Source organism: Benincasa hispida, chromosome 2 (assembly GCF_027475165.1).
Source record: "Benincasa hispida cultivar pf3 chromosome 2, pf3_genome.v1.1, whole genome shotgun sequence".
Taxonomy (NCBI): Eukaryota; Viridiplantae; Streptophyta; class Magnoliopsida; order Cucurbitales; family Cucurbitaceae; genus Benincasa; species Benincasa hispida.
Genome location: NC_143479.1, coordinates 12,519,461 through 12,527,745, shown reverse-complemented (window position 1 = coordinate 12,527,745; position 8,285 = coordinate 12,519,461).

The following is an 8,285-nucleotide window of genomic DNA, read 5'->3' as shown; positions in this document are numbered from 1 at the left end:
AGGATTACAGTTATAAGATATTGAACAATTTGAGTTAGTGATATTTTCACATTCTTTCATATTTTAACGATTAAAAAAGAAAATAAAATAAAAACTTTTACTAAAAATTGATTAAGGATACAATTTGTAAATAGAAGCAGGCTTATTTGCTCAAAAGAAAAGGTTTATAATATTCCATTTGTAATTTGTGTAGTTTGACATAAATGTTTTAAGTGTATTTTGTGTTCATAATATTTAAAAACAAAGAAAACTACCATTTATTTTTTTCAAAATAGGCTATTTTAAGGGTTATTTTTTTTTAAATCACTTTTTAAAGTAATTATTTAAACACGTTTTTATTGTTTTCCTCGTATTTTTTGCTTTTAAAAACATAAAAACGAAAATGAATCACGAACCAAATGGGGCCTTATATTTCCTCTAAGTTTAATAAAATGGTTTTCTTCTTAACTAAAGTATCTGAATACTCGTTTAAATTTTAAAAACAAAAACAAAAAAAAATAAAAGTGATTATTTTAGTTTTCAAAACTTTGTTTGATTTTTTAAAATATTAGTAGAAAGTAGATGATAACAACAAACAAATTTAGAGGTAGAATCAATTTTCAAAAACGAAAAATTGGAAACCAAATAGTTATCAAATTGAGTTGTGCACTTTTAGTCGTTAAGTTTTGAGTTGAATTTCAATTTAGCCTTTAAAATGATGTAATTTTACCTTTGATATTTGAGTGTTGTTTCAATTTGATCATTGGATTTTAAGATTTACACACTTAACCTCGACTTTCCACCAAATACTCATTTTAATATTTACTATTCATTTTTAATGTCTATTAATTAATTCAAGATAGTTAAAATATAATTAATTAAGTTTAATTATAAAATTTATTTTGATATTTCACTTCATAATTATCTTTAAAGGGTCGTTTGGTAGCCCAAAAGAGTTGGGTTTGGTGGGCTTTTTAAGTCCACACGGTGTTTGTTGACCGGTTAGTAGAAAACAGTGTGTTTAATAACCCACCGTTTTACTCCCCAAGATTTACACCCTTTTTCACGAGGCATTTTAATTACCTATTTTCTCTATTTTTCTTCTCATCACCAATTTTCATTACTCACCTCTCTCTTTCTCTTCCCATCTTCTCTCTTATTTCGCCGTTCGGTTCGTCTTGCTTCATCTCGTCTCTTTTTTCCCCCTCTGACTCATATAGGTTGTATTATCCTCATACTTCATTCTACATTTACATTTTCTTGTTGAACATTACATTTCCCTTCTTGGTTTTCTTTGTATAGCTATTTTTTTACATCTATTAGATACAAACGATTTTTTTTTTTGTAGATATAATTTTTTTTATCTATTTTTCCATAGACTTTTTTTTTTTTTTTTTGGGGGGGGGGGGGGCGGTGTAGAACTAACTATTTTTGTTGGGTTTAGATCTAAAATCCTTTGGAACATTTGGTTTTTTTTATTTAGATTTGTACATTCTCATTTGTATTTTCTCATGTTTTATTTGTCTTTGCATGTTATTTTTTTTTTATATTTTTCAATGATATTGGCTTAGCCATCATGAGCGTAGCTCAATTTGCATAGTGTTCGTACTGGCATATCTATCGTGTGAGGTTTTTTTTTATTTGGATGTTTTGGCTTACATGTTATGACTAGAGTTTACGGTTCTTCTTCGTGTCTACTACTTTTTTAGTCATTATACGTTTTTATATCTTATTTTTCTTCGTATGTGCTACCTCTTTTGATCATTGTATGTGTTTATTTTTCGTCTCTTATAATTTGTTTTCACTTTTGTTATGTTGTTACAACCACATCCCTGTTATTTTTCTTTTTTCCACTTCTATTGTATTCATTTTTTCGTCTACATTCTTTCTTCTCCTGGGGTGTTCATGGGTTGGGTTGGGTTGAAAGACTTTTTAGACCCAACCCAATTGTTCGGGTTGTAAATTTCTTCAACCCAAATAACCCTTATTAAAAAATGAACTTGACCCAACCCAACCATAAAATATTTTGGTTGGGTTGGTTCGGGTTAATCGGATCATTTGTTTAAAACTTAATTCTAAACAGAAGCACAACGTAAATATGTAAAAATCTTATTTAATTATTTTCATACATTTAATTAAGATTAACAACTCAATTTCAATTTATATAGTGAAAATATTTTTTCTAAAGTGCAAATAAACTACTCTTAAGAGTTGTTGAATAATAAATTATTAAAAATATTGGAATTAAATAAAGTTGAAACCAATATATGAATAAAAAAATTGTGTTATATGTAATAAAAAAATTTATTTTAAAGATAATAATAAATTCAGGTTGGTTTGGGTTATATTAGGTGAACCCATGAACCAATCCGACCCATAAAATTTTAATTTATTTGAACCTAACCCAACCCAACCCAAATGAGTTGATAACCCCACCCAACCCGCATGGGTTGGGTTGGGTTGATCAGTTTTTTCGGGTCATTGGATTTTTTGAACACCCTTGTCCTGTTGATATTTGTTATGTCTTGTCTTTGTCTTCTACTTTTTTTTCCAGATCTCCTCTTGCCACTTCAATAATAAACCACGTATCTTTCCCTTGCCTATTTTTTTATACTTTTCCATATAAATTGGACGATGAGTAAATTCTTGGTGAAGGATATTGACCATGTTATTGGAGCTTAGTGGGGGGAGGTTTAATCCACCTTGCAACAAGTTTGTTTTCTATCTCTTTTTCCTGAGGCTAATGATGATTAGTTCCAAAAGTTTGTACCCTAATTTTCGTTAGTATGATTTTGTTGGAAATGTCCTAAAACTCGCAATTCGTAATCATGGAACCATATTCGTTTTGTCAATAAAAGTATTGTTGAAGCACTCATTCAATAAGAGTGTTATTGAAATTGCATTATGTAATAAAAAACCAATAAACAAATCTATGACTATAGTATGAATATTGTAACTCTATGTAGAGATATAAAATAAGATCAAGTTATAGTATATAGCTAATAAGGTCTACAAATATATATAGATGAGATTGGATACCTCGTCTTGGGGACACTATGTATGCAGCCTACTTTGTATACTGATACAAATGACGTGATCCCAAAATCATTCATGTAGAGACGTGCGAATAAAAGCATCTTATGCAAAAGAGTTTTGCATAAGACCGGACCACAAAATAGTCATTTTTTCTTTATAACGATCGTTTACTATTAAAACTTACTATTTCAATTTAATGACCTAGGGTAACTCGATCTTAATTCTGAGTTAACTATGAACTTTTGTTTATTCAGGATTATCCTTTGATCTGCATGGGTGGGAGTAGTTCAACGGCACTGCTCAACAAGCCTCCCATTTTAGGGATAAGACCAAATAGATAGCTAGGGACATGGTCCTACAAGATGGAATTCACTCCTACCTGTTTTAGGGTTAGCAGATAGGTTGTTCCCTCACGTATTGATTATTGGTCTTGAATAAAGGTGCCCCACTATCTCATGGCCGAATGGGACATGATTATTAGTTGAACTATAGATCAATTGTTCAATGGAGGACCAGTGCGAGCTTAATGAGCAATATATATTTACATGGGTAAAATGATAATCTTTGAACTAGTTGTAAATACGAACGACCTGTGAAGGATCGACTTACTGATCATGGTTAAATCAAGTGGACAAAAATATATCTATAGTGAGGAGAGTACAACCATCGAGCTATAGTGGTATGCTTCGGTGGTTAACGAATATTGATTAATTCGGGCTAAAAAGTTTAACCGATTAATCGCAAATCATTGGAGCTCGTGATCTGTAGGTCCATAAGGTCTCTCTACTAACTTGTAAAACATTACACCTTGGATTAGAATATTGAGTGAATTTGAGGTGTTCAAATTCGAAATTAGGGGTTGAGTTTAAAATGTTCAAAGTTTATTTAGGATTTGGATAATTATATATAATATAATTAAACGTTTAATTTTATTGAAATTAAACGTGTTTGAAGAGTTTAATATATTTAAATATTAATTTAAATATTCATATAGCGATTCATATTTAGGATTAGATGTTTTATTAATTTAATATTTGATATTAAATTATTATTATTTAATTAAATAAATAAATTTATTTAATTAATTATTTAGATAAAATTAATTTGAAATTTAAAAAATTCCGTTTTAGAAATTGAGTTTATTATTTAAATTAATTTCAATGAATTTAAATAAAATTTTAATTTTAATTTAGTAGTGGAATTGTCCAATTTTTTAGTAGTTCAGTGGATTTTTCCATTTGTTCACACCTACCCCATTAAACTCAAATGGATTTTGAAATGTCAATGTGCTGATACATAGTGCTTGCATGGATTTACCAAATGAAAGCTTCAAATTTTGAGAATTGATGATCATCCAAGTTGATTTTCACATAAAATTTTGAAACTCCACGAACCTTTTTCCTACTGATTACTGTCGTGATGGTGAAGATATCTGATTGACCGTTAGCCCTCTTATATGCTTCCATATAGTAAAGTGACATCATCCATATCGTAAATCTTCATGAGTGCGAAATAATCATGTTTGCAAAATAATTATGTTTTCATTGTAAATTAAAGAACTAATTGTAAATCTTATTTAATACCATGACATTTTTTTAACATGAGTGCAAAATAATTATGTTTTCATTGTAGATTAAATATATAATTAAGTTTAATAATAAAGAAATTTGTGGACCCGTTCCCAAAGTCTTAACATTGTTGTAAATCTACAATTTAAACAATAATAAATAGTCAAATCTATTTTTTAAAAAAAAAAGAAAAAAAAGAAAAAGAAAAACAAATCGTGGACCCGATCCACGAGTTTCCATGTGACCGGTCAACCAAGTCAGCCAACATGGTGTTGACTGGATTAAACGTTAATCGTGTACCTTGTACACGATTTCACCACTCTACTTTTGTCTATAGTTTCAATACCCACCTATTTTTTAAAATATTTTCTCATATACCATATTTTTGTCAATAGTTTAAAAAAATTCTATATTTTTTAACAAAGTCCCTAAGAAATAGAAAATTAAGAGAAAAAGTTAAAAAAAAGTATCTATATGAAAAAAAAAATGAAGATATTTGTATAATTTATTTTAAATTTTGTTTTTTTTTAAAAAAAAAAAAACTGAAGAAAACTTCAAACAAATCGATCACTATATAAACAGGAGGAACATTTTTTAACTTTTTTTTTTTTTAAAAAAATAAAAGTTATTTTTGCAACATGGTATTAATGGTTTTTGTCCTATACTAATTATGAAGGTATTTTTAAAATTTTTAAAAGTTCATAAGTATGAAACAAAACTTTAACGGTTTACATCCAAAAATAACGACAATTACATTTTTGAACTCTTTTTAAAAGTTGAAAAATATTCTTAAAACTTTTGAAAGTTCAGTATATTTTTTACACAAAGTACAAGACGATTATATATATATGTATATATATATATATAATTTAGCCTCTTTCTTTCATTACATTCCTTGTTTAATTTAGTCATTTTTACCTAAAGTCTTAAATATTTGAGATTTGAAGAAAAAAATTATTGGCTGCATTGTCTTCTCGCATTATCGTTACACAAAATGACGAACGTAAATGCTAAAAATGGCGTTTATCAATTTTCCTCTATGATTCAGTCGTAATCTCAGACTTTATATACGAAATGGCAAGCATCCATGCATATATTCTTTTGACATAAACTTGAAGATCGATGAATCTTCTATCATAGGGAATGGGATACTTACAATATCATGCTCTTTATTACAATTAATCTTTTTAAAATGTAATAGTAAGTTAGATATTTTCAAGTCACGAGCATCTAGATCATATCAATAGTTGGGCTTCATTTTGTTTAAGGGTTTTCCCCCCTTTTTCCCCTAAGGATTTCGGTCAAAAACCCGGTTACCCCAAGTTATCGGGTAGAGATTATGACAATGAATTGGGTTTTAGTTTTGAACTTTCTCTTTATCGGGTAGGGATCATGATAATAAATTGAGTTTTAGTTTTGAACTTTTTCTTTCAAATTTAGCTAAAAATCTCTTAATCACTTTGTAATCGATCACAATCTTTATTTTATTTCAACTCTAAGAATTAGGTTAGACAAAGAGTTTAAACTTTGTCTTTGAGAGTTTTGATATTAAGGCAAAATTGTGACATTCCTAATTTCTAAGGTTGAAATCAAATCATTTAAGGATTTTAAAGTTTGCGAATTAGGTGTTAACATATCTAAATATTTCTAATTCCGATTTACTATGATTTTATCTTTTACAAAGTAAATATATGGCAAATTACATCTGACCAAAAGGTAAACGTGTGACAACTTTATTTGATTATATGTTAACTCAATATACTATTTTTTTAGTATAACAAGTAGCGCATAAGAAGTAAATCTTCGACCTCAAAATAAAAAATACATGTAAATTAAATTATCGTTAAGTTATACTTACTTTACTATTACACTTGGAATAATTTAAGATAAAGCAAAAAAGCTTTAATTATTTATTATTGTACATTTTTATTCTAGTAAGATTTTATTCCACGTCCCATTAAAAAATATATTTTGAAAATCCGACCAAGGATAATAAATTAATTGTAAACATTTTATTTGGTCCAGTCGTTTGTATGTATAAATCATTAATTATACTCCAGAGAATCTAACCTATGAATATTACAAATATAATTAAAGAGTGGACTTGAAAATTTCAAAGGAAGTCAAAATTATTGAAATTTTGTTAGAGAATACCGACCATTGTCTTCTCTCTCTTTCTTACTTTCTATCATTTTTTTTAATATATATATATATATATATTTATAATAGATTGATGAGCGAATCAAATGTCTATTTTTTTTATTTTTATAATACAAACATTATGTCAATTGAATTAGATTTATTTTTATAATTACCGACTGATCTTTCTATCCTACGAGATTTGCTTTAACGGGTTAATTAAAAGGTGGGTATGACAATTGTTTATTTTTTTTTTTAATTTATTCTATAAAATACTAATTATTTTTAGGAGAATTTTCAAAAACCAAATCAAGTTTTGAAAATTAAAAAAAAAAAAAAAAACTTTTTTTTAATGTCTAGCTAATAATTCAAATATTTAGTTGAAGAATATAGAAAATCATGGCAAAATTTTGCTTAGAAGCCACGGAATTTGATAGTATATTTGGTTCAACTTTTCAAGTATTTAATTTTGAAAACAAATCATCTTGACAAAATTGAAGTGTTTAGTAACCGTTTAAAATAGTTTTTGAAATATTTTCAATTTAAACAATTTTTGTCAAAAGAGTTTAAATAAAAATGCTTTTATTTAAAAGACATTTTATTTTCTAGTCAATCCAAACATACCTTAAATATTTATCGCATTTGTATCGAGTTTGTTGAATATCATATATAAGTATTATTTTAGTTCAATGATTAAGAGAGTAAATGATGAAACCACTAACTTCAGAGAAGATTATAACTAGACTAAGATCGAATCAATCAACGATATTGTGTAAAATCGACCGAGGATCGAACTTCGAGTCGATTTCGATCCAAATGTGCTCACCACTAATACGACAGGTTACTTTCAGATATAATTTATTTAATTAATTTATATTTATACTTCGCTCTCGTAAAATAATAATAATAATAATAATAATAATAAAGGAGTAAATCGTGTCAATTCGTTGCAAGTTGCAAAATAGGCCGTGGAGAGGACAGGAGAGGTGGAAACGTAGATTCGAAATGATGGAAAAAAGAGAAATAAAAATAAAATAGATTTTTTTATTATAAGATGGTCGTTTTAAGAAATTGTAAAACACGCATCAAGCATTGAAATTTAAACATTGGAAGTTGGAAGGTGGAAATTAATTTTGACCCTACAAAATTTTTCCTTTTTGCCAGATTCCTCCTTCCGTGGAAGTGATACAAATTTCACGTGAGCAACAGGAATCTTTCTCGTCCCTATGATATCTTTTAACAACTTTCCTTTTTTTTTTTAATAAAATAAATAAATTCTTTTGGGGCTTTGCATGTTCATTCATGCCTTGCCAAAATTTCCGGAGCTTTTCAATGTTTCCCCACCAAACTTTAACCCTTTCTCAGTAATTTCTTGGTGCCCACTATTTTTTTTTCTTTTGCTTTTTGAGAATAGTGCTCAAAAAATTGTGATTAGTTAATTATCAAATACGATTTTTTAAAAAAATATTTGGGTATATCCAAAGTATGGTACGGTCCATCTAGATATCTAGTCATAAGTTGTTACGTGAAGATTTTATTGTTTTTCTAAAAAAAAAAAATATA